Source organism: Chiloscyllium punctatum, chromosome 19 (assembly GCF_047496795.1).
Source record: "Chiloscyllium punctatum isolate Juve2018m chromosome 19, sChiPun1.3, whole genome shotgun sequence".
NCBI lineage: Eukaryota > Metazoa > Chordata > Chondrichthyes > Orectolobiformes > Hemiscylliidae > Chiloscyllium > Chiloscyllium punctatum.
Genome location: NC_092757.1, coordinates 26,441,902 through 26,469,318, shown reverse-complemented (window position 1 = coordinate 26,469,318; position 27,417 = coordinate 26,441,902).

Here is a 27,417-nt window from a genome sequence, read left to right as displayed (position 1 = left end):
TATTTCGGGCCTTGAAAAGTGACATTTGAGCAGGGGAGATTCCATAATTCCCAAAACCTGTCATTGAGCAACAGGAGGTGGACATTGGGATCTTGACCGGCTTAGTCAGGAACAAGAGCAGGACATGCAAGTCCATTGAGACTATAATGTCGGAACTCCAAGAGGGCACTCAGCCCAGCGAGTGTGTAAAGTAGGAACAGAATGAGTCCAATCAGCCACTCATGCCTCTTTCACAGCAATTGGAGCAGATCTTTTACAGCCTTGTGCCTTTTTACACAGGAATTGTGAAAGGGAACATAGAGGTTATCGAAAGGGAAGGACTTTGAATAACCAGCTTCACTCGGGAATGAAAAGTTTTGAGAAAACTATTGGGATTGAAGACAAATTTTTACAATCCGCTATGAAGGAATTAATAACAGGAGATTTCCAAAGTCAAGTCACAATCCAGCACAGACAACATAGTCTTATGATGGATAAATCATGTTTGAATGATTTGACTAACTTTGTTTAACAAAAACATGACAATTAAGGTGGATAATGGGGATCATATAGATGTATTATATCTGGACTTCCAGACATCAGTGCATAACATGCCTCGCAAAAGATTAATAAGTAAGACAAGGTCACATGGAGTAAGGAACAATTTACTTGCTAGTGGAGAGGATTAGCTAACCAATAAAAACCATGATATGGAGCCGCTGGTTTTGGACTGGTTTGGACAAGGTCAAAAATCGGTTAGAGTCCAATGGGTTTATTTATAAACACAAGATTTCATTGCGCTGCTCCTTCAGCAGGTGTAAGAGGGAGAGGAAAACCTTAAACACAGAAGTAATAAGGAAAAGATCAAAGGGTTGGACAACTTATGCACATGAATTGTACACACCAAAGATGACTCTTAAATACTTAATCAGTTAGAATGGAGATGCAAGTTTGATTGATTAATATGCAAATCGCAGAATTTGTTTCAAGTCACTGCCTGGAGATACTTTCAGGTAAATGAAGGAACACTTGGGTTCAGACAATGTATTCTAAGCCTGAGACATTGTTTGGACGCTGTCTGACTGGATCAGACTGGTTTATTTAAAAAGTAGGAGTTTATAAATATCACATTGACTGACTGAATACAAATTTTATGTTTTTGGAACAAAATAAAATGCATCTACCAATACAAATCGGCAAATGCAAATTCTCCCCGCGGATTTACATGTGCATACGTGTGTGTGCGTATGTGGGAGACAGGGACGTGTCTGTGTGAAGGTGAGAGAGAGACAGTGAGGCACTATGTGTACGTGAGAGAGATTGAGCGGGAGTGTGTGTGTATGAGTGTGAGAGTTAGAGAGATCGGTTGTGTGTACATGTGTGCATGAGACAGAATGGAGTGCGCGTGTGGGCATGTGAGAGAGGGACAGTGAGTGTGTCTGTGTGGAATAGATAGGGATAGTGTCCATCAGTGTATGCAACGGGAAGAGTGAGAGTATGTTCTTTTCCAGGTGAAAACATAGACAGATACAGCACATCCCTTTCTCCACACACACTCACTCTGTGGTTTCAGAGCGTCACCTCTCTGCAGCCTCTGCACAATTTGTTGTTCATTTTACAGATCCAGATGCAGTAACTACAGTCCCCATGCTCCATCCAGAGTTGGGTATTCAAATCCTCAGGTCTCACTGAATGTCTGAGGCAGCTCACAGCACAACCTCCAGCAAACCATCCCCAGCCCCTCCACTAACTTTTCAATAACAGGAGTCAGACAGCAGCCCTTCAGCTACAAGTTAGATGGCTGCTCCTTAACAATTATACTCCAGGATTTCTTCGTGTTACTGACCGCACGATCAACTGAGAGAAACAGGCGTTCCGTGGGCAGGCCGATACCAAATTTCAAACACATGAGTCAGAGCTGCTGAAACACCCCTGCCCATGGAGCACCACATGGGACACATCGGGAAGTGAATAACAGCCTGATACATACCATTTCAATGTTTCTGAGCTTCACAATGCCAGCACTCGGTACAGGAGGGAGTCAAAAACTAAAGCCAGGGAAACGTACTGAAAAAAAAAACAAATAATTTATTAATTGATAATTTGCTGAAAATATGGATAAGGAGATGGGTGGATTGGAATAACGGGATAAGGGAGACAATAGTAGGTCCAATCCCAAGACAGAAAACATTGAATAGAGACATTGCCAGATCAGCTAGAATGGTCCATTGCCTCAAATTCTGAATCTGCTTCATAGAACCAGCCCAAAAACCATAAACTGGGGTAAGGTGATGGCTAAGATGGAGAGCTGTGCAGGCAGTGTTAGTGGATTACTCCATAAACTGTATTATCTGCATAGCATGGGGAGCATTGCAAACCTTTGCCAGGATATTGCAACCCACTACCACCACCCTCTGCCTCTGACTTTTGAGCCAGTTTTGTATCCAACTGGCTTTCATATGAACCAACCTTGTTTAACAGATGACCATGCGCAATGTTACTCAATGCGTTACTGAAGTCCACATCGACAATGTACACCACTCTATCTCAATTAATCATTTCAATCGCTTCTTCAAAAAAATATCAGTCAAGTCAGAATATTGACGCAATATTGTTTTCACAAAATCATGTTGACTATCCCTAATTCCAGCAACACATTTTCTCTTCTGATCTCCAGCATCTGCAGTCCTCACTTTCTCCTATCCCTAATCAGTCGTTACCTTTCAAAATGCGTGAAAATCCGATGACTCATAATCCCCTCCAACAATTCACCCACCACTGATGTCAGGCTCATTAGCTTTTCCTTATACCCTTCTTAAATCCTTTAAGTAGAGGCACCACGTTACCCAACCTTCAAGTTTTCCGGCACTTTACCTGTGGATATTGATGATAGCAAGGTGTCCAGAAATCACTTCCCGAACTTCCCATAGAGTTCTAGCGTACATCTAATAAAAGCCCGGACATTTTCCTTCATTTGCATGTTTTAAGACCTCCAGCAGCTTCTCTGTAATAAAGGCACTTTCCAAGACGTCACTACTTATTTCCCAAGTTCTCTAGCTTCCATATCCTCCTGCACAGTAAATACTGATACAACATTTTCATCCAGTATCTCCCCGATTTCCTGTGGTTCTGTACATGGGCGGCCTTGCTGATCTTTAAGGATGTCCTATTCGCTCCACAGTTGCTCTTTTGTCCTTGACGTACTTGTACAATTCCTTTGGATTATCCTTAACTCTATTTGCCAAAGCTATCACATGTCAACTTTTTATGCTCACAATTTCCCTCTTAAGTATACTCTTGTTGCATTCAGACTCTTCTAGTGATCACTTTAAATCAGGAATTAAGAGGCTAATGATGACCATTCCGATTATCAGAGAATTTCATCTAGTTCACTGACACCCTTTAAGAAAACAAACTGCCATTCCTTCTTTGTCTGGCCTACAAGTGACTCCAGACCCACAGCAATGTGGTTGACTGCTAACTGCCCTCTGGGGAATTAGGGATGGATAATAGGTGCTTGCCTAGCCAGGGACGCCCTCATCCCATGAATGAATTAAGAAAAAAACCCCTCAATTCCTGCTGTCTATACCTGACATATCCTTCCCTTTTACCTGTGAGTGATACCTCAATTTCTCCGATCCTCCAGCATACCTTACACGAACCAGCCTAACTCTTCACACGAACTGGGACATACTGTCTCTGTACTCCTGACATCTCATTTTTGAAGGCTTCCCACTTCTCAACTGACTCCCTTCTCTGCGAATATCTGTCCCAATTGACTTTGGAAAATTCTTAGTTCAAATCATCAATTTTGATTTTCGACAATTTAGAACTTTAAATTTTAGACCTTGTTCATCCTTTTCCATATTTATTTTAAAACTAATTGAATTATATTGACTTGCCATAAGGTGCTCCTCCACTGATACCTGAACCGCCCCCTTCCCAATGCCTTATTTCTCAAGGGTAATGTGACGTTTAGCTCCTTCTCTTGATGGAGTGCATTGGTCAAGCAGCTGCAGCATTGCAACTGTGATTGGGGTCAGCAGAGTCTTTGACTCATTTGTTGAATCTAACAATAATTTGTCTCAGTACCATTTTCATTCAGTATGACGGTGGGATTGTCTGCACGAGGCTGAGCTAGTTTCCTTGTGCTACCTTATTGGACTCACCTCATCAGCTACCCACCCCACCCCATGGTGTCTCTCTCATTCAATACCAGCCCGATTCTCCCACCCATCATGGCTGGAGGAACTCACCATCACCCACATGCCCCTTGGTATTCCGTGATCCTTGGCACTGGTGCCATCTTTAAAAGGCCACTGGGCACATGGTTGAGCTTTCTCTGGTTGGAGCTGCCTTGCACAGCTTATCTTGAGCATGGCATTTAAGGGGTAATTACACCACAGTTTGTCGACAGGGGAGTGGAGGTCCTGATGGATGGTCTGGTATAGAGGAGGACCATTCTCTTCCCAGAGGAGGCTATTCCACCAGATCCAGCGAGCATGGCCTGAACTCACCACCCAGCATGCAGCACCTTTCCCCCCCCCTCTCTCTCTCTAACTCTCTCTTTCCCCTCTACTATATCGCCTTCACTTATAGCACTGCATGGATATATCACTGTTGACTGACTCCCTCTGGACATGTCACCATCTCCCACCCCCCCCCCCCACCCCACCTACACCAGCACTAACAGCAGGATCACCCACTCCCATCCTCACTCCATCCTTCCCAGTCTCCTATTCCAGGCGAAACTGCCCGGAATAGGACAGGAAGAGCGAAGCTGGGCGGTGGTGTGCCCCCCATCCCTTTGACCGTTCAGAATTTGACTCTCTGAGTATCTATATGTGGGTGCAGGTCTGACAGTGTCTGTGGTGTTTAAAATGGCACAATCTCTCCCTCAGCTGGCCTCCACACCCTACTGCAGTGACAGTGGCAGAGAGTTATAACCTTCAAAGATTCAGTCTGGATGGGAAAGAGGGCAGCAGCTGACAGCACCATCCAAACTGACAGCACTATCAATACATAAACCTCCCCACCCCCACACACCCCACATCCCCCCCACACACAATGCTGGTACATGGAGGGTTGCAAAGATAAATGAGCCTGTCAGAATGGAAATGCTCACCTCCGAGTGAGCCGTTTTCTCATGAGATGAGACAAATTGATTTCTCATTCTGTGACTTGCAATGCTTAAAAATTATGTGATAAAGTATTGAAAATTCCCAAACAATTTCCAGTAGTGTTTGTCATGACGCAGGAACAACGTTGCTTAGTATCAGACAAAACTGCTCTCTGCGTCCAAAGATATTATTTCAAAAATCAAATGGTTGTGCAATTTGATAGATTCACAGCAAAAGATTTGTTGACTTCTCAGAGTTAAAAACTGTGCCACTGAGGCAGTGGTGTGGGAAGGCCAGCAGAAGGAGGTATTCTATGAATCTAATCATTAAACTCAATGGCTTGCACTGGTGCCTCACAGAGCCAGGTACCCTGTGGCGACAGTTTGTGTGGAGTTTCACATTCTCCCCGTGTTTGCCTGCATTTCCACCCTGTGCTCTGGTTTCCACCCACATTCCAACGATGTGGTGTTAGATGAAGTGTACATGCTAAATTGTCCACAGTGCCCAGGGATGTGTAGGTTAAGGGCATTAGTCAGGGGTCAATGTAGGGTATCATTTGAACGGGTCTGGGTGGGTTAATCTTCAAAGGGTCAGTGTGCACCTGTTGGGTCGAAGGGCCTGTTCCCACACTGTAGCAATTCCATGAACTCTATCATGAACAACAGGGACAGACAGAGAGAGAGAAGGAGGAGGGAGACTTTGATTCGAATTTCAATCTACTTACTTCAAAATCAACATTGCACAGCGATGCAGATAGAGTTACACAAACTGAGATACTGACATGAACACACATAACACATGCACACAGAAATACACACATAGATATGGACATTTACACACGAACATAATCCAACAAAACGGCACACACTGTCTCTCATACTTTTTTTTAAAACAAGCTATCAATGATCAGTCGGAGAAGGGAGGAGAATGGGATTCAAAAATACTTTAGCCGCAATGAAATGTCATGGCAGACTAGATGGGCTGAATGGTCGAATTCTGCTCCAGGGTTCATTGCTCATATGGTCTTGTGGTGCCTGGAATTGTCTTTCCCCAAGGTCAGTGGAGGGTGAATTGGTAAAGTATTTGATTTAAGAGAGTTAATGGGAATGTGGACAGGTTTGAGGGGCTGAGTGGTTGATATCTGTTTCTAATTGTCAACTCATTTTATGTCAAAAGAGTGGTGATTGGTTTGAAGGGAACACATGTTGAGAATAAGGGCATTCCCATTTCTGCCTGAGATGGATGTTTGTTTCTCTTTAGGGTTATTTGATCTGTGGTATATTCTGGATTAGTGGTGCTGGAAGAGCACAGCAGTTCAAGCAGCATCCGAGGAGCAGTAAAATCGACGTTTCAGGCAAGAGCCCTTCATCAGGAACACAGGCAGAAAGCCTGAAGGGTGGGGAGATAAGTGAGAGGAGGGTGGGGGTGGGGAGAAAGTAGCATAGAGTACAATAGGTGAGTGCGGGAGGGGATGAAGGTGATAGGTCGGGGCAGGGGAGGGTGGAGTGGATAGGTGGAAAAGGCAGGTAGGACAAGTCATGGGGACGGTTCTGAGCTGGAAGTTTGGAACTGGGGTGAGGTGGGGGAAGGGGACAAGAGGAAACTGTCGAAGCCCAAATTGATGCCCTGGGGTTGAAGTATTCCGAGGCGGAAGATGAGGCGTTCTGCCTCCAGGCGCCTGCTCGTGAGGGTGCGGTGGTGAAGGAGGATTATATCTCCTTGGCAGATTGGGATGGAGAGTTGAAATGTTGGGCCACAGGGCGGTGGGGTTCATTGGTGCGGGTGTCCTGGAGATGTTCCCGAAAGCCCTCTGCTAGGAGGCGTCCAGTCTCCCCAATGTAGAGGAGACTGTAAAGGGGGCAACGGATACAATAAATGATATTGGTTGATATGCAGGAAAAACGTTGATGTATGTGGAAGGCTCCTTTAGGGCCTTGCATGGAGGTAAGGGGGCAGGTGTGGGTGCAGGGTTTGCAATTCCTGCGGTGGCAGGGGAAGGTAGCAGGACAGGAGGGTGGGTTGTTGGTGGGCGTGGACCTGACCAGGAAGTCACGGAGGGAACGGTCTTTGCGGAAGGCAGAAAGGGGTGGGGAGGGAAGTATATCTCTGGGGACGTGGTCTGTTTGGAGGTGGTGGAAATGTCGGTGGATGATTTGGGTAATGCGAAGGTTGGTAGGGTGGAAGGTGAGCACCAGGGGAGTTCTGTTCTTGATTTGGTTGGAGGGGTAGGGTTTGACGGCGGAGGTGCGGGATTGGGACGAGATGCGTTGGAGGGCATCTTTAACCACGTGGGAAGGGAAATTGCGGTCTCTAAAGAAGGAGGCCTTCTGGTGTGTTCTGTCGTAACCCTTCCTCTTCATAGACCCATTCATTGTCTCTTAAATGTTGTAATTGTAACAGCCTCTACCACCTTCGTTCCATACATGCACTACCCTTTGCATAAATATGTAACCCTTCAGGTATCTTCTTAATCTTTCTCCTCTCACCTTAAATCACTACCCTCTGGTTTGGACTCCTCCAGCCTTGGAAAATAACCTTGGCTGTTTCCCCGCCTCCATGCCCCTCATGGCCTCTACAAGGTCAGGACACTTCAAGCCTGAGAATGAGAGATGCTCACGTTGCATCATATAAGCCCGTGAGGAGGGTTTCTTGGGGCAAAGCTAATGGATGAGAGAATAAAACTAAGCATTCAGTTTTAGAAAATAACATATTCATTTCAACACAGGTACTATGAAGACATGAATTTATTATACAAAAATTATGCAGACACAGATAAACATACCTTCAAATTATACATCATTCCAAAATGGAACAGATAGCAGGGATGGAGTCATGCAATCAGGGGAATGTTCAACCAGACCTTATATATGATGTTCGGGTCACATTATTGCATGTTACAGATCAGGCAGAGAGAAAATGTAACCTGTCATAGAAGCAAACGGTCATTGCTCTATCTCTACTTGAACTTCTCTACAGCAACATATGCTAGCTAAAAACCAATCAGCCATCTTTAGCACTTTTGAGGGTTCCTGTTGAGGATTCACTGGAATCTCTCCACTGCCTGCTGAAAGGGGAATTCAGCCAAATCCAACTGTTCCAGGAAGAAACCCCAGTACTAGCAGCTTCTGTGAGGCAGAATAACTTCAAAGGCAGAATAACAATTGAAACATTATCAATTTTGCTTTTGTTATGAAATTAACTGTTATTTGGACAAAGCTCTTCCAAACTAATATACAGCAGAGTTTCATTTTTTCTGTTTGCTTTCCCATGTGTATGTCGTTGTGTGAATGTTTCTGTGTCTCAGACTTATAGAAAAATAAATGTTGATGTACATATTGTCAATGTCCACACTGTATGTCATTTATGTATCCATTGTAATTCGAGTAACTTTGCTTTGGTTTTCAATTAGTTATTTTTACAAATTAAAGAAACCTGTCTGACTTGTTCCTAACATTGCACCTGACCCAGTATGAGACGGATATCAGTGACCAAATTACACACTTAGTTACACTGACAATTTGTCGTGACATCTCGAGGAGTGGGACTATAAAAAGAAACAACGAATCTCTAACCTCAGTAGGAACAGGGATAAGGAGAAATTCTCTAAAGGCCATTTGAGTGGGAATTTTCTACCCCATAGGTTTGTGGTATCCGTGTGTTTGCATTTATTCAAAGGTGTGTTAGTTAAATATTTGACGGGGAAGTGACTCAAGGATAATGAACTGCAGAAAGGAATGTGGGGCTGAGACTACAATCTGATCAGCCATAATCTTAGTGCCTGGGGGGTCAGGGACCCACTCCTGTTCCTCAGTCCTACTTTGTTCCATTCCAGTCATCCCCTCAATCTGCTACACAGGAGCAGTTGGAGACCACTTGCTCCTATTACCGGGTGCACAGAAACCGAGGTGACCATTCAGCCCCTGAACACAGTAAAACATGATTTGGTGTGGATTGGAAAACGTTCTTGGGAAAAGAGCGGGTGTTACTGTGAAACAGTCCCTTCCTCTCTTTTACAGAAGTTCCCTGCCTCTATTTATTAGTCATGTTATAGACCTATAATCACATTGGTTAAAGCCCCCGTACTGTACCCAGATATTGCTCACAAAGTCCTCTTGTCTGTTTGACTACAACAATCCTTCACTGCACTTCCAGGAAAATAACAATGATGAACCTTGCAATAACAGAATGCAAGAACATTAGAAGCAGAAATAGGTTTTTCAGCTCCTACAGCGTGCCTTTCCCTTCAAAAGGATCATGGCTGATCTGCTCTTGGCCCCAAACTCCCGCAGTCCCTGACGTGTCAAACATCCATCTATCTCTGTCTTCCAACTATCTCAGTAATCTCTCTCCCCTACATCTCTGTGATAGAGAGGTCCCAACGGTCACTCCCCTCTGTGAGAAGGAAACACACTGCACACATACAGCGTGACCATTTGACATCAACATAATATGCGAACATCAGGTAAGAATGACTGGCCCTGATAACAAGGCAGTATTTGACTGATGATGCTATCAAGGAACCTGAAGAAAATGGAACTTTATGGAGATTAGGAGGAATCTCCCCACTGGTTGGAGTGATTAAGCAAAAAGAAGTTGGCTGTGGTTCTTGGACAACTCAGTCCCGGAACATCTCTGCAGGAGATCCACAGCACAAGCATCTTCAGTTGCTTCTCAATGTCTCTCCCCCCCATCATAAGCTCAGAAGTGGGAAAGGTCAATGAATATCACACAATGTTCAGAATAACGTGTCCTCCCTCAGCTTCTGAAGCAGTCTGTGTCCATGTGCAGCAAGACCCAGACACTATTCAGGCTTGTGCTGTTAGAGTGTCGGTAATATTCATGTAACAGTACTGCTGGACACTGTGCATTACCACAGTAAAAGTAGGAGTTTAATCAACACCTCAAGCTCACTTCACAGGAATGTGATTAGGTCATTCAGCCCATCAACACTATTGGATGAGAATAGGAATAGTCCATTCATTTCCTCCTGCCTATTGCACAGGAAATTAAGGAGTCCAGTCAAACACTGAGCTGTTAGACATGAACCAGGGATTGTCCAATAAGGCCCTTGAGCTTCTCCCATGACACCACGAGGCGGCCATTCAGCACCCCAAGTCCCTTGTACAGAAATAGGAAGAGGTTGTCGACGCCCCAACATGACAAACCTATGAAGTATAGACTGCAAGGATAGATTGCTCCATGGTGTTCCTCCTGACTCCATTGCTAATGGTACACAATTGATACATTACGTGGTATTTTGGTGGTGAAGAGGGAAGACAAATGTTTCATGTGAATTCTCAAGGAGGCATCTTCCATCTCCGACAAGGTAGACTGATGTTCTCTATGGAGGGCAGAAGCTGTTGGGAAAGTTTCAACATTTATCGTACCTCCCTAAAAAATTTGATGTACACGCAAAGTTTTTGCTTTGTAATCCAGATGTCCGGTTCCTCTGTGACTAAAGACAATCTCTCCACTGAAATAATACACTACATTTCCAATATCTTTTAGCACAGACACATTTTTCCTACTATGTTCCATAAACCAATATTTGCCTGTTCACTTGACCCACCTTAATCTCCTTATAGACTCATGTCCTCTTCATACCTTCCTTCTCGAACAGTTTCAACAGTTTGTACTCTTCCATAATACAGACAGAATATTTGGCCAAAGAAATACACTGTGGTCATATTGCAAAGAAATTTTCAATGATATATTATTACTCCATGTGTAAACTATAAATTTTAGACAATGCTAAAGTGTTTTGCAGGTGCATCACTCAGTTCCATTACTTAAAATAGAGCCAGATGGTGTGGAATGTGTGTGGGTAGAAATGGGGAATCGTAAAGGTGAAAAAGTGTAGTTGGAGTTATGTACAGGTCTACAAATCGTAGTCAGGAGCTGGGTGCATGATCGACCAGGAGATAGAAACGATATGTAGGAAAGGTAAAGTTACAGTGACTGGGCGGGGGGATTGGGGGGGGGGGGGATGGTGGGGCAGGGATTTCAATATGCAGGTGGACTGGGAGTGATAGTGGTAGTGGTTTGCAAGGAAAGAAATTTGTGGAATGTCTACAAGATGGCTTTTTGGAGCAGCTTATGGTGCAGGCAACGAGGGAATGGGCAATACTGGATTTAGAGCTGTGCAGTGAAGCAGACTTGATAAGGAAGCGTAAGGTGAAGGAACCTTCGGAGGCAGTGATCATAATATGATTGAACCTACTCTTCAATTTGAGAGAGAGAATGAAGAATCGGAGTTAATACTGCAGCCGCATAATGCCACCTTCAAAGACACAAGGGAGGATTTGGGTAGAATTGACTGGGAGAGGAGCCCAGCAGGAAAGACAGTGGAACAATAATGGTGGTTATTCTCGAGTTACTGAATTGTGTGGGGTTTTGTGGTGATTCTTATCCTTCCAAGTCTTCACGCCCTTTTGGGAAGGTAAGGAGGATCTGTCAATGGAATGATCAGGTTCATTTTCCCTGATCAATCAGACTCAACCATGGTTTGGCTCAAGGGCAATATTCCATTGTCCCATTCAGGTCCAACTTCAGATGGGTGTTACAGGGTCTGGAGCTGTCAGATGTGTTTGCAAGCCAGCTGTGGGTAGCTGAAACCTGTTTGGATTTTGCAGCATGTGGATTAGCACAGAGACTTTAGTCAAGGCTACGATCTATTTCACAGGCTACTTTAATAATTGTTCATTTTTGTAACTCCATGGTGAATTTATTATTGCCCAAAGTAAGATTATTCTTTCAGATGGCCCGTCCCGTCAGAAAGGCAAATACAGTGATGGCAATTATGTGGAGAGGAATTGAATATTAAAGTAGGGATGGATTTCTGAGGCTCAATGAGCCTCTGGTCAGACCACATTTGGTGGATCGTGTGCAAATTTGGGCCCATATCTCAGAAAGGATGTTCGGCCCCTTGAGCATGTTCAGAGGAGCTTCACAAGAATGGTCCCAGGAATGAAAAGCTTAACGTCTGAGGTCTCTGGGTCTATACTCGCTGGAATTTTTTTAGGATGAATTGAAACATACGGAATACTGAATGCCAGGTCAGAGTAGACGTTGGGAATGTGCTTTCATGGTTAGGAAAGAAAGGACTCAAGAACATAGTCTTCGAGTAAAGAAAAGATCTTTTCGAACGGAGATATGGAGAAATGCCTTCAGCCTGAGAGTGGTGAATCTGTAGTTAGGATGGCAGTTTCCTTACCTAAAGGACATTAGTGAACCAGGTGGGTTTTTCTTGGCAATCGATTCATAACCACCATCAGTCTCTTAATTCCAGATTTGAATTCAAGCTCCCCTACTTGTTGTGGCAGGATTTGAACCCAGGTCACAAGAACATTATCTGGGTTTATCACATAAGAATTCAGTTATAATACCACGAGGACACTAACTTGCCCAATCCTCCACAGTGTGACTAACGTGCAGTATGATATGCACTGGGATTTGCCTTCCTTGACTTCCTTATCAAGATATGGATGATTTTTTTTCCGTTATGCAATTGTTCGGTCTTCAGTATCTCCCTAATCATTTACCAAATTTCTTCATCTGACCTGCCTTTGACTATTCTTTTCACCCACCCCCCAGTCCACCAAGGCCAAGTCCTTTCATAGGCCAGTATAATTATCATTGCCTAACTCTAAACCCTCATGTACGACTCAGTCTTTACTCCTTCGATCTGAATGTGAAACTCCAGCAGGTTGTGGTAACTCCTTCCAAGACAAAGCTCATCCACCAATACTTCCTTGTTACATAATATCAAATCTAAATTAGCCCATTCCCTGTTTGTTCCATGCCATCCTGCTCTCAGAAATAATCTCTCATACACTCCATGAATTTTTATTCGAGGATATCTCTGTCAAGTTGATTAATTGAGTCAATTTGCATGTTCAAACCACCTATAGTTAAAGTTGTGCCCCTGTTACAAGCCCTCACTATTTTCTACCTCAGAGGTTCTTTGGGAGGGACTTGCTGAAAATTACTCTTACCAAGAGGTTTCTTCTCTTGTTTTTTTTTATTTGCACTGAGATGGATTTCAAATATTTTTTGGCACAAAACACTTTGAAAAGGTCTGAGTTCCCACGCGCACGAACAAATGTTTATTTTCTTTACACTAACCACATTTCATAGTAAATATCGAGGAATTAAGACAGATAAAAGTGGTCATGAGATATCTTTAGCAAGCAGGGTTGAGGAAAATCCCAATGACTACGTTTCATACATAAGGAGAAAGAGGGTAACTCGAGAACTGTTTGGCCCACACAGGACAAAGGAAGAAAGTTATGCATGGAGACAGAGAAAATGGGTGAGATTCTTAAAGAGTACTTTGCATCTGTATTCACCAAGGAGAGGGACATGACGGATGTTGAGGTTAGGGATAGATCTTTGCATACTCTTGGTCAAGTCGACATAAAGAGGGAGGAAGTTTTGGATATTCTAAAAGGGAGAAATGTAGACAAGCTCCCAGGTCTGGATGGGATCTACCACAGGTTACTGAGGGATGTGAGTGAGGAAATAAATGGGGCTTTAACATATACCTTTGAAGGATCCTTGTACATGGGTGAGGTCCTGGAGGACTGGAGAATTGCCAATGTTGTCCCCTTGTTTAAGAAGGATAGCGGGGATAATCCAGGTAATTATAGACCGGCGAGCCTGACATCAGTGGTAGTGAAGCTGCTGGACTTGAGTAAGGTGTTTTATTAGGGTCCCCATGGTAGGCTAATGGAGAAGGTGATGCCGCATGTGGGCCAGGGTATTTTATCTAGATGGATAGAGAACTGGCTTGCCATAAGGAGACAGAGAGTAGTATTTGAAGGGGATTTCTCAAAATGGAAACCTATGACTAGTAGTTATGTAACAGCGGTCCGTGCTGGGACCACTGTTGCTTGTGATATATATCAATGATTTGGAGGAAGGTATCGGTTGCCTGATTAGCAAGTTTGCAGATGACACTAAGATTGGTGGAGTAGCAGATAGTGAAGGGGAATGTCAGAGAATGCAGCAGAATATAGATAGATTGGAGAGATGGGCACAGAAATGGCAGATGTAGTTCAGTTTGTGCAAATGCGAGGTGATGCATGTTGGAAGATCCAGTTCAAGAGCGAACAACACAGTAAACGGAGAAGTCCTGGGGAAAATTGACACTGTATCCTGAAGGTGGCAACGCAGGTCAGTAAACTGGGCAAGGCAACATATGGCATGCTTTCTTTCATTGTATCTCGTGTTGAGTCCAAACGTTGGCAGGTCATGTTACAGTTGCATAGGACTTTGGTTTCGCCGCATTTGAAATACTGCATATAGTTCTGTTCACCACATTATTCAAAGCATCTACATCCTTTTGGTAGAGTGCAGAGTAGGTTTTCCAGGATGTTGCCTGGTATGGAGCATGCTGGTTATGAAGAAAGATCGAGTAGATTAGGATTATTTTAATTATACAGACAAAGGTTGATGGCAGACCTGATTGAGGTCAACAACATCAAGTGAGATATAGACAGGGTGGATAGCAAGAAGCTTTTTCCCCAGATTGTGGAACTCAATTACTAGGGGTCATGAGTTCAAAGTGAGAGGGGAAGGGTTTAGGGTAGATATATGTGGGAAGTTCTTTACACATATGGTGGTGGCAGCCTGGAAAGTGTTGCCAGCGGAGGAGATAGGGGCAAGAACGATAGCGTTATCTAAGATGTATCTGACAGATACATGAATGAGCAGGGATCACAGCGATATAGACGCTTAGAAAATAGGTGGCAGGTTTAGAAAATAGGAGGATCTGGATCAGCACAGGCTAGGGGTGGGGGGGTGGGGGCTGGAAGCGAAGGGTCTGTTCCTGTGTTAGAATGTTCTTCGTTCTTTATCATTCATTCTAAAAATAGCAAGATTTCAACTTATTGTATGCTACAATTTAATGATATAAAACCACTTATTTGACCGTGCATATCAAATTATTGTCATTTCTAAATTACAATCACAGAGGCAAAGATGTACAGCATGGACACACGTCCATACTGACCAGATATCCCAAAGCAAACTAGTCCCACCTGCCAACACTCAGCCCATATCCCTCTAAACCCTTTCTATTCATATACCTATCCAGACACCATCTAAATGTTGCAATTGTACTAACTTCCACCACTTCCTCTGGCAGCTCATTCCATACACAAACCACCCTCTGTGTGAAAAAGTTGTTCCTTAAGTCTCGTTTATATTTTTTCCTTCCCAACCTAAAACCTATGCCCTCTAGTTCTGGACTCCCCCACACCAGGGAAAAGACCTTGTCTATTTCCCCATTCATGGCCCTCATGATTTTATAAACCTCTTTAAGGTCACCCCTCAATCTCCAACGTTCCAGGGAAAATAGCCATAACCCATTCAACCACCAGCGATAGCTCAAACCCTCCAACCTTGGCAACATCCTTGCAAGTCTTCTCAGAACAGTTTCAAGGTTCACAGCATCCTACCAATAGGAAGGGGAACAGAATTGCACGCAATATTCCAAAAGTGGCCGAAACAAAGTCCTGTACAGCCGTAACATGACCTTGCAACTCCTGTACTCAATGCTCTTACCAATAAAGGAAAGCATAACAAATGCCTTCTTCACTACCTTATCTATCTGTGACTCTACTTTCAATGAACAATGAACCTGCACTCCAAGGTCTCTTTGTTCAGCAACGCTCCATTGGACCTCACCATTAAGAGTATTAATCCTGCTAAGATTTGCTTTCCCAAAATGCAGCATCTCACATTTATCTAAATTAAGCTCCATCTGCCACTTCTCAGCCCATTGACCCATCTGATCAAGATCCTCTTGTAATCTGAGGTAACCTTCTTTGCTGTCCACTACACCTCCAATTTTGATGTCATCAGCAAATTTACTAACTATCCCTCTTGTACTCACATGCAAATCATTTATATAAATGACAATGTGGTGGACCCAGCACTGATCCTTGTGACACTCCACTGGTCACAGGCCTCCAGTCTGAAAAACAACCCTCAACCACCAGCCTCTGTCTTCTACCTTTAGCTAGTTCTGTATCCAACTGGCTAGTTCTCCCTGTACTACAATGAGATCTAATCTTGCGAACTAGTCTCCCATGGGGAACTTTATTGAATGCCTTACTGAAGTCCATATAGATCACGTCCACCGCTCTGCTCTCATCAATCCCCTTTGTTACTTCTGCAAAAAACTCAATCAAGTTAGTGATACATGATTTTCTACACGCAGAACTATGTTGACTATACATATTCAGTCCTTGCTTTTCCAAATACATGTACATCCTGTCCCTCAGGATTCCCTGCAACAATATGCCCTCCACTGACATAAGTCTCACTGGTCTATAGTTCCCTGGCTTGTCCTTACCACTTTTCTTAAACAGTGGAACCACGTTCGCCAACCTCCAGTCTTCTGGCATCTCACTTGTGGCTATCAATGGTACACGTTTCTCAGTAAGAGACCCAGCAATCATTCCCCGAGCTTCCCACGGAGTTCTAGGCTACGGCTGATCGACCAGGTACTGGGATTTATCCACTTCTGCATTTCAAGACATCCAGCACTTCCTCCTCTGTAATATGGGCATTTTTTAAAGATGTCACCATCTATTTCTCTGTATATCTACATGTCCTTCTCCTGAATAAACACTGATACAAAATACTCGTTTAGTATCTCCCTCCATCTCCTGCAGCTCCACACAAAGGCCACCTTGCTGATGTTTGAGGGCTCTATTCTCTCCCTATTTACCCTTTTATCCTCAGTGTATTTGTAATGTCCTTTTGGATTCTCCCGAACTCTATTTTCCCAAACTATCTCATGTCCCTTTTTTTATTTCCTGACTTCTTTCTCTGGTATACTCCTCCTGCCTTTATACTCTAAGGATTCACTCGACCTATCCTGCCTGTACCTGTCATATGCTTCCTTCTTTTTCTTAACCAGACACTCAATTTCTTTAGTCATTCAGCACTCTCTATACCTACCAGCCTTTCCTTTCACCCTAACAGGAATATACTGTCTCTGGACTCTCGTTATCTCATTTCCAAAGGCTTCCCATTTTTCCAACCATCCCTTTCCCCGCAAACATCTGCTGCCATCAGCTTTTGAAAGTTCTTGCCTAATACCGTGAAAATTGGCATTTCTCCAATTTCGAACATTAACTTTTACATGTAGTCTATCATTTTCCATCATTATTTTAAAACTAATCGAACTGTTGGCAAATAGTTGAAGGTCACACAATTCAGTGAGAAATTAAATCGATCGATTATTTTTAAATGTGTAAGAATGATAAGTCAATTTTATTGTTCAAATCATTGCTCACTCTGAATATGCCATCATCAGAGGTAAACCACATTACAAATGATAGAGCAACAATGCATGCATTTGAATACTGAGATGCAATGTGTAATTGTGGTTCACCAATATAGTCAACAACATGTTCTATTTAGATACAAAACAAAATGTGTATTCTTTACTTTTGTATCATAAAACGTTGTTCGGTGTTTATAATTTAATTCCATCAATATAGAATCAATGTAATTGTTTTCAGAGATGATGCAGTTATTGTTCAATTGAATAAATTATAGCTCATATCTTATTATTGCCCAATTCACACACATGGCAAACTCCTGATTATTGGGCAGGTCAGTAAATCCATTATTTTGCACCATGAGCGACATTAAAAGTGGATTCCAAAAGGCCTGAATTCGGGTACAGTGCTACTGGACCTCACAGCTGCCTGCGGCACTGAGTGAGACACTGGCCTGCTCCTGAATCTGTCCAGAGAGTTTCCAACCTGTGTGTGGGCAGTCATGCAAACATTCCCTCAGAGAATCATTTGGAATCCACTTTGAGCAGGAGGAAACTAGCCAACAGGATATCGTTGCTCTCAGTGTAGGTATCAATGCTGTCTAAATTAGATACCAATGACTGACCAGGAACCAGGAACCACAAATCCATCCTCAGTCAGAGCCTGGCCCATGGAGCAGATGTATGGACATGGACTGTCAGAATCGTACCACACAAGTTACTTATGGTGATGACATTTGGCATGTCCTCCAGACTCCATACATCTGCCTCGGACCAGACACTGGGTGAAAATGTTCACAATTGACAGTATATTGCAGCATCTTATGTCTCAGTGTATCCTCGAGGAGAGAAAGTGAGGACTGCAGATGCTGGCGATCAAAGCTGAATATGTGTTGCTGGAAAAGCACAGCAGGTCAGGCAGCATCCAACGAACAGGAGAATCGACGTTTCGGACATAAGCCCTTCTTCAGCTGATGCCCGAAACGTCGAATCTCCTTTTCCTTGAATGCTGCCTGACTTGCTGCGCTTTTCTAGCAACACATTTTCAGCTCTGATCTCCAGCATCTGCAGTCCTCACTTTCTCCTCAATTCTGTTTGGACACTGACATTGTACAGCTAATAAACACTGAATGTGGTTTATGAGAGATTCAATGTAGGATGCCATGTGCTGTAGGAGTCCATCAGCTTTATAACACCTCAATTCAGGATCAGGTCCAAGGTGCAGAATTACAGAGTTTAGGTGGCACACAGAAGGGGTAAACTTGCAAGACATGGCTGTTTACAGGTTGTTGTTATCAATATTGAACTGCGTCTTGGCCAGCGCCATGTGCTAGTCCATTGACCAGTCTGCCCAACACACATCTCCCCGTTGTTCAGGTATGTCTCTAACCAGCCTATTGTGAGGGATTGTGACAGTAGCTGCCCAGCTCTAGTTTGGAAGCTCTCTAGACAGACTTTGGAGATGGCCAGTAAAACTGTGTCTGAATTCAGGCTTTTCCTCAAAGTCATTTTCAACAGCTTTGCTGCCTGCAAGATGGTGTGTTCACTGATCTGAAAATGAATCGGCTGTTTACTACAGTCACTGAATTGTGTAACAGTTAGGTGTGCGCTCTGGTAATTCAATTATTGTTCACTTCAATTGTTTTCAACTGAAAAACAATGATGTTTGGTTTATTTTAAAATATGTAAGAAATAAAGTGATATTAACTCTTCATTACAGAAAATTTAAAAGTGACTAGTTGTACATTTCCCACGGATCAATCAAGCAACAGTCAGATATTGTCTGTACTCTGCTGGGTATTCACCCACAAGGCTGACACCTCACTGACCCAGGGGTCACCTTCGGACCAAGCTGTAAGTGTCTTGCGTCACGGCCTCCCCTGTCCATCCTGGAGGAAGATAATGTCACTCTCCTACACCCTATCATCCACCAGAACCTCAAGGGCTTGTCCACAAAGTGGGGTTCCAGTTTTACTCCCTCTGCCATGTCCAGGGCAGTTTCGGAGTGACAATCCAAGAGTGTAATGACTTTTTAATAATGGTCCCTGGAACAGGGAGGCCGGTGCATTCTGAGATATCAGGCAGTGGGCGGTTGTTGTGACAAAGGGAAAAAAACATTGGGTTAGTGTCAGATGAGAGGAAGACCACGCGGTCAGGGAGGGTAGTTAGTTAATGAGGCAGGTTGGGGATGGTATCATGAGAAAATGCGCTTAACCTTGTGGAGAGAAACCCTTCAGGAAACCTGACTAAAATGGGACTTGACCAAATCATAAGATGGTTCAGGCCTCTGTCTGTCTGAATCAAAATAGGGATGCAGTGTGAAATGTTGGGAGCAATAAACCTGGAGCAGAGAATTATACAGGAGAATCAAATCCTTAAAAAGGGGTATCACAATGATCCAGACAGTTAAAAGGAGCTGGAGAAACTCCCCTGCCTTACAGTTACCCACATTATGCAATCCTCCCTGGATGCAGGGATTGTGCCGGAGGACTGGAGAATAGCTAACACCGCAGCTTTGTTTAATGTGGAGCAAGGGACTGACTGAATAGGTTGAGGCTAGAATTCTGACACAATGGATAAACGGTTACTGAGGAAGTCCCAGGGACTCCAGGAGAGTCGGTCTGGATTTGTTAAAGGACGATAGTGTGTAATTAATCTGACTGTCGGTTTGAGGCAGTAACTTGTGACTGCATGTGACTTACTTGGATTTGATGAGACAGCCCATGGCAGACTGTTTAAAAACAGAAACTATGGGGTCCAGGTGAATGGAGCAACAGTCAGATATTGTCTGTAAAGCAGGATTCTGTGAACAGGACTATGTCCCAGGCAACATCGCCATCCTCTCTGGTAGGTTCTGTCCTACTGACAGGACACAGTCAGGCAGAGGGGGACAGCTCCTTGCTATATAGTCAATAAAGGATGGCACGGTGGCTCAGTGGTTAGCACTGCTGCCTCACAGCACCAGGTCCCAGGTTTGATTCCAGCCTCGGAAAACTGCCTGTGTGGATTTTGCACATTCTCCCTGTGTTTGCGTGGATTTTCTCTCACAGTCCATCGATAGCAGCTCAGGTGAAGTGGCCATGGTAAACTTCCCGTCGTGTTAGGTGCAATAGTCAAATGGGGAGTGTATTGCTCTTCGGAGGGTCGGGCCAAAGGGCCTGCTCCCACACTGTAGGGAATCTAATGTAACCATAGTGCTCAGCATTGATGCTGGATCCTGTGGCTGCTAGACTGCTCTGTTGCAGGTTATGGGGGAATCAATAAAAGGGAACATATAATTTACCACATTGTCACTGGTCGGCCTGCTGCAGATACACCTCTACATTTCATATATCGTTAAGAAAGGTCACTACGCAATGGGGAGCAAGGGCTAACTTCACATTTTGAAGACCCTCCTCACCATGATATGCAGCCCATTGAGTACTGAATGGACCAGACTTTAAACAGATTGAATAACTAATGACGAGGCATCCATGAGTTGCAGAGGGCATCGACAGCAGCAGAATTATACAATGTACAGCTCATACACAGTCTGCAACCTCACAGTCCGACATACCTCCCACTGTACAGTTACCAACACGGCCTGACATACCTCCCACTGTACAGTAACCGTCACGGCCTGACATACCTCCCACTGTACAGTAATCGTCACGGACCGACACACCTCCCACTCTACTGTAACATCAAGAACGGCACGTTGGCTCAGTAGTTAGCACTGCTGGCTCACAGCATCAAGGTGTCAGGTTCGATTACAGCCTCGGGTGACTGACTGTGTGGAGTTTGCAAGGTCCCCCCGTGTCTCCGTGGGTTTCTTCCCACATTCCAAAGATGTGCAGGTCAGGTGAATTGGGCATGCTAAACTGGCCATCGTATTAGGTGCTTTAGTCAGAGCGACATGGGTCTGGGTGGGTTACTCTTCGGAGCGTAGCTGTGGACTGGTTGGGCCGAAGGTCCTGTTTCCACACTGTAGGGAATCGAATCTACTCTCCAAGGTTCAAGTCAGGAATATGATGGAATAATCAATTGTCTGAATGAATGCAGCTCCAATAGTACTCTAGTATGGATTTACTAGCAACAGACAACACAGTTGTGTGGGGAAGATCATGTCGAACAAACGTGATTGAGTATTTTGAGGAAATGACAAAATTGATTGATGAGGGCATGGGGCTGGATGTTGGCTGTTTGGACCTTAGCAAGGCCTTTGATATGGTTCCTATTGGCAGGCTCATACAGAAGGTGAAGTGAAACGGGATCGGCGGTAAATGAGTTGGATGGATAGAGAAATGCTTGGTCTGCGAAGACAGGGTAGTGGTGCAACAGTGTTTTTGTGACTGGAGATGTGTAAATAGATTAGTGGAGCTGCAGATTGTGATGATAATTGTCAGAATACAGCAGGATATAGTTCAGAGAAAACACAGATATAACATTACCTTGACAACAGTGACGTGATGCATTTTCGAAGGTCTAATGTAGGAGAGAAGTATACAGTAGATGGAAAAACCACTGATTGCATTAACGTCCAAAGGGATCTAGGTGTACAGCTCCAAAGTCTCCTGAAAGTGGCAAGAAGGGTGATCAAGAAGACTGATGGCAAACTTGCAGACAGGCATCGAAGCATGCAGTATGAAAATTAGCAGGTCATATTGCAGCTGTAGAGAAATTTAGCTCGGGCACATTTAGAATATCGTGTACAGTACTGGTTGCCACACGATGTTAAAGTGTTGGAAAGGGTATGGAAAATTTTGACCAGCATGTTGTCTGGTTTGGAGGGTATTAGCCAGAAAGAGAAATTGAATAAATAGTTTGCATGCACCTGAGCACCATTGGTTATGGGGCTACCTGATAGATATTTACACAATTATCAGAGGCATAGCTAGAAGGACAGTTAGAGGCTTTTTTCCCAGAGTAGAAATATCAATTACTCAGGACCGTAGGTTTTGGCAAGAGGGAAAAGTTCAGGAGATATGATTGGCAAGGTTTTTTTTTGCTTTTGGATAGAATGTGAAAGGGCCTGGAATACACAGAGGGGAAGAAGTTAACATAGCAAGGTTTAAGAGGGATCGTGGCACAGAGAAGAGACAGCAGCAAATGGAATGACAAAGAATGTGTGGGAGCAAAACCTTTCGTTTTAACTTTAGAAGGGCATCATGTGTCAGTGCGGCCTTGCTGGGCTGAAGGGCCTGTTCCTGTGCTGGACTGTTCTTTAAGACAAAATTTGAGCGCAGCCGTGACGAGATGCTGACTGAATGATTCCTGATGATCAACAACCACATTATTGTAGATCTCTCCTCATCAACTTGCAGCTACATATCCTCCCTCCTACGGTGGGGAAACTCAATATGGAGCATTTGACATTAACGGCAGAGCAGGTAACTGGTGACTCCATCTCGCCCCTCGCTCCTACGGCCTTCTATCCTGGACACCTACATCTTGGGTGACAATGGACAAACAGAAGTTGCATGCACTGCATATCCACAAATGCTGGCATCTGTCACATGCCAGCCTCACCATGCAATCCCAGCACATCTCCGACCTACCGACAGTACGCTTCTGTACTTCAATGCTGCAGCTTAGGGTACACAGACAACTCTCATTGCAATGCTGCTGCAAGGACCCTGTGCTCAGGGACACACACCCAGCTCATGGACTGAACTTCTGGGCTGCTCACTCTGTTTGTATACACTCACTTTGAGCTGACTTGAATGCTCACAGAATTATTGCCTTGACTTGCTCTGCCCTCAGCAGTGTTTCCCCTCAGCCAGAGCTACCAGGCTCACCTGTCTGCTATATTGTCTTGGTGTTTAGCACAGACACAAACCCAGGAAGCTTGATATCATTGTCCACAGTCAGTTACGGTGCCCAGCGCAGTGAGTCAAGGGGAATCTCAGATCCCAGTCTGGGAGCTTGGACACGGTCAGTCAGCCTCTGGTGTTTGTTAGGGTCAGGATCTTTCCCCTGTGAGGGGGTGAGGAGCTGATTGTTAGGAAGACCCATGCCTCTCTTGGCTCTTTCTCTCCTATTGTGGAATGGTTCCTTCTTCAATATGAAAATTAACAAGTGGTATAAAAGGAAATGTAAAAGGTTGGTACAGATGTTGGTGCGGGGACAGCTGGGGGAAAGGTGGCGAGGTGTCCTGAGTGAGTTGGTAGGCAGCAGAGACACCGGGCATAGTTGGGCAAAGGGGCAGAGAAAAGGTTAGACAGAGACTGAGAGAAGGTGCTGCATTCAGTGAGAGTGGGAGAACATGAGCCTTGTTGGGGGTTGAGTGCAGTAACAGAGAGAGTGATGTAGAGGGCATGAAGTGCAGATGGTGGCACTTACCCTGGTGGAGTGGAGAAGCTCACTGATCTCCTTGCTACACGGCTGGGCATTCACCCACAAGGCTGACAACTCACTGACCCAGGGGTCACCTTCGGACCAAGCTGTTAGTGTCTTGTGTCACGTCCTCCCCTGTCCATCCTGGAGGAAGATAATGTCCCTCTCCTACACCCTATCATCCACCAGAACCTCAAGGGTTTGTCCACAAAGTGGGGTTCCAGTTTTACTCCCTCTGCCATGTCCAGGGCAGTTTCGGAGTGACAATCCAAGAGTGTAATAACTTTTTAATAATGGCCCCTGGAACAGGGAGGCCGGTGCATTCTGAGATATCAGGCAGTGGGCGGTTGTTGTGACTAAGGGGAAAAAACATTGGGTTAGTGTCAGATGAGAGGTAGACCACGCGGTCAGGGAGGGTAGTTAGTTAATGAGGCAGGTTGGGGATGGTATCATGAGAAAATGCGCTTAACCTTGTGGAGAGAAACCCTTCAGGAAACCTGACTAAAATGGGACTTGACCAAATCATAAGATGGTTCAGGCCTCTGTCTGTCTGAATCAAAATAGGGATGCAGTGTGAAATATTAGGAGCAACAAACCTGGAGCAGAGAATTATACAGGAGAATCAAATCTTTAAAAAGGGGTAACACAATGATCCAGACAATTAAAAGGAGCTGGAGAAACTCCCCTGCCTTACAGTTACCCACATTATGCAATCCTCCCTGGATGCAGGGATCGTGCCGGAGGACTGGAGAATGGCTAACACCGCAGCTTTGTTTAAAGTGGAGCAAGGGACTGACTGAATAGGTTGAGGCTGGAATTCTGACACAGTGGGTAAACGGTTACTGTGGAAGTCCCAGGGACTCCAGGAGAGTCGGTCTGGATTTGTTAAAGGACGATAGTGTGTAATTAATCTGACTGTCGGTTTGAGGCAGTAACTTTTGACTGTATGTGACTTACTTGGACTTGATGAGACAGCCCATGGCAGACTGTTTAAAAACAGAAACTATTGGCTCCAGGTGAATGGAGCAAACTACCCAGGAAAGTGCAAGGCAAGGCATTTGGGGACATCATCAATAGACAGGAATGGACAATAACTGGGAGCATAGTCAGTGTGGGCAGATAAAGGCAGTTGGAGATATCAATAATCACGTTAATGCAGCAATTGGCATTATTTCCTCTGTCAGCCAAAGGGCAGAGCTTCAGAGCAGGACGCTTATGCTGTAACTGTATAAATAATGAGTTCAGTCACAGACTGGGGACTGTGTGCAGTCTGGTCACCCCATCACATGGAAGTATGGAATTGAACTGGAGAGGGTACAGAGGAGATCCGTTACCCTGTGACAGTGAATGTGCAGTTATTAGGAAAGATTGGAATGGAGGATGCTGAGAGGAGACTTGATTGGGGTGCACATATTGTCAGGAGCCTGGGTAGAATGGGGGAGAACATCTTGCTCCTGATGTAGAATTGCGTTACCAGCCGTGAATATTAAATGTAATTGGCTGAAATATTAGCGAAGTGCTGAGGAAGGTTGTTATATCACCCAGAGTATGGTTGAGGTCTGGGAGTCACACATGGAAGCACAGCAGTGGCAGAAACTCTCAAACCATTTTGAAAAAGTACCGGGATCTTCACATGAAAGCCTATCGTCTCTGGGCTTTAAAAATAACATTATATCTTGTCCAATGTAGACAGTATGCAGAGTGTTTTCCTCTATACTGTGCCATTTTCTGAAGTTTTCAAGGGTTACCAATATCTGATAGGATCAGTAAGCAGGAATGAGGGGAGAAAGCAGGGAGCAGCAGTGTGTGAATTGATTAGCATCACAATAATACTGATCCCATCCTTTATACACATTGTACTTCAATGTGTTCGTCTTTTTATCCTTCCTGTGTAAGTGGTAAATCCCTTTGGATGTGTCCAGTTCTGAGTCGTTGTCACACTGCAGCCACATCTCCATAATGACAGCTCCATCTGACCTGCTTCATGCTATTTAAAGCTACCATTTCACTGGGCTTGTTGAAACGTTAGGAAGGAATTCAGGGATGGCAGCAAGTGCAAAGTCCAGGAAAGCTGTAGGGTCCAGAGGCGGTTACAGACATAGGAAGGTGTGTGAAGGTTATGGGATATTGCAGGGATATGGGTTGTTCTAGAGGCTGAAGGAGATTACAAAGACAAGAATAGTTTTAGGTTTTGGTTGAAGTGAAAATGGAGCTGGAGCAACCAGATCAATATTCTGGCTACAAGAGCCTTGTAGAGAGAAACTCTCCCCGAAACCTGATGAAAATGTTACCCAGACAATTTATCACATGATTTATTTCTCTTTATTTCGCTGCTCCAAAAATAAAAATTCTGCCAAATGTGCCTACAAACTGCCAGTCTCTGGAACATCCTTCATGTTCTATGACCCTTCCCACTTCTGTAAACCCACTCGTTTTTACAAACATTCCTATTTGTGTAAAGGTCTCCATGCCCTATGAAGCTCCCTGCTTTGAAATCCCCTTCCACCTTATGGAGAACGTCACAAATAAACGGCGGATCGAGATTTTGGAACCAGTTAGTGCTTAATGAGAGACGTTCTGGGTGGAGAACATTGAGACAGAGAGTTTGTAGAAAACAGGAAAAAAAAAGCTTGTATTGGTCCGGCAGGAGATTGATAAGAGGAGGGTCAACTGAATGGGACAGGACCATCCTTGGGGAAATGTACAGAGACAGCATTGGCAAAACCGGAAGAGGTTTCAGAGACTAAGGGATTTGTATGTGTTCATGAACGTTAGAGATACGTGGAGTGTTTTTATCGTGATTGGAACGAGGTCAGTCAGGTAAACCTCAATAGTACGTGTTCCCTGATTGGGACTGTGAACCTGGTCTAATCAGGGAATCCCAGCTCAGAAATAAACAGAAGCATCAGGGGCTCTGTTCACTATAGGAGCCGGCTCTGAGTCAGTGCCATGGATCATGCATGTAGAAATAAAAGGTGATTTGGTAACAGGATAACAGCCTCTGTGGAGTTATTTCACTTTTAACATCTGATAGATATTACAGATAGAGGGAGTGCTGGAGGTGATTCCACAGATCGGGATGGATTTCGAATCTGGAGGTTGCAGAGACAGTGAGCTATGTCGGGGCAGAAGGTGGTTACAGAATCAGGAGCACAGTCAGGACTAGAGGATGTTATACAGCTGCTACGGCATTGGAGTAGATTACACAACAGGGAAAATTGTAGGGTCTGGAGCAAAGAAAAGAGATGGGCAGGGTTGGTGATTTTGGAGAAAGTTGGAGATATAATGAACACCGTAGTGGCTGGGGTTTATGGAGATACTGCAGTCTGTCAGGGGAGAAGGCAGTTAGTAACACTGATTGTTGTATGGATTGGAGGAGATTGCAAAGATTAGGTTTCTATAGATCAGAGTAGTTGCAGAGAAGGGGCGAGCTGTAAAGACTTGAAGCATGTTTTATAGAGAGGAAAGTTTATCTGGGCTGGAGGAGATTCCAGAGAAAGAAGGTTTATATGGCCTGTATGAGTTACAGAGATAAGGAGCGCTTATTTGGCTGATGGAGGATGCAGAGATTAGAATGTATCATACAGGATTGACAAGGTTACAAAGACGGGATATTTATGGATTTGGAGAACTCTCAAGACATCACATTGAATTGCACAGATGCCTTATGGCACAGATGAGTGTCATTTGGACAATCATGGTTACACT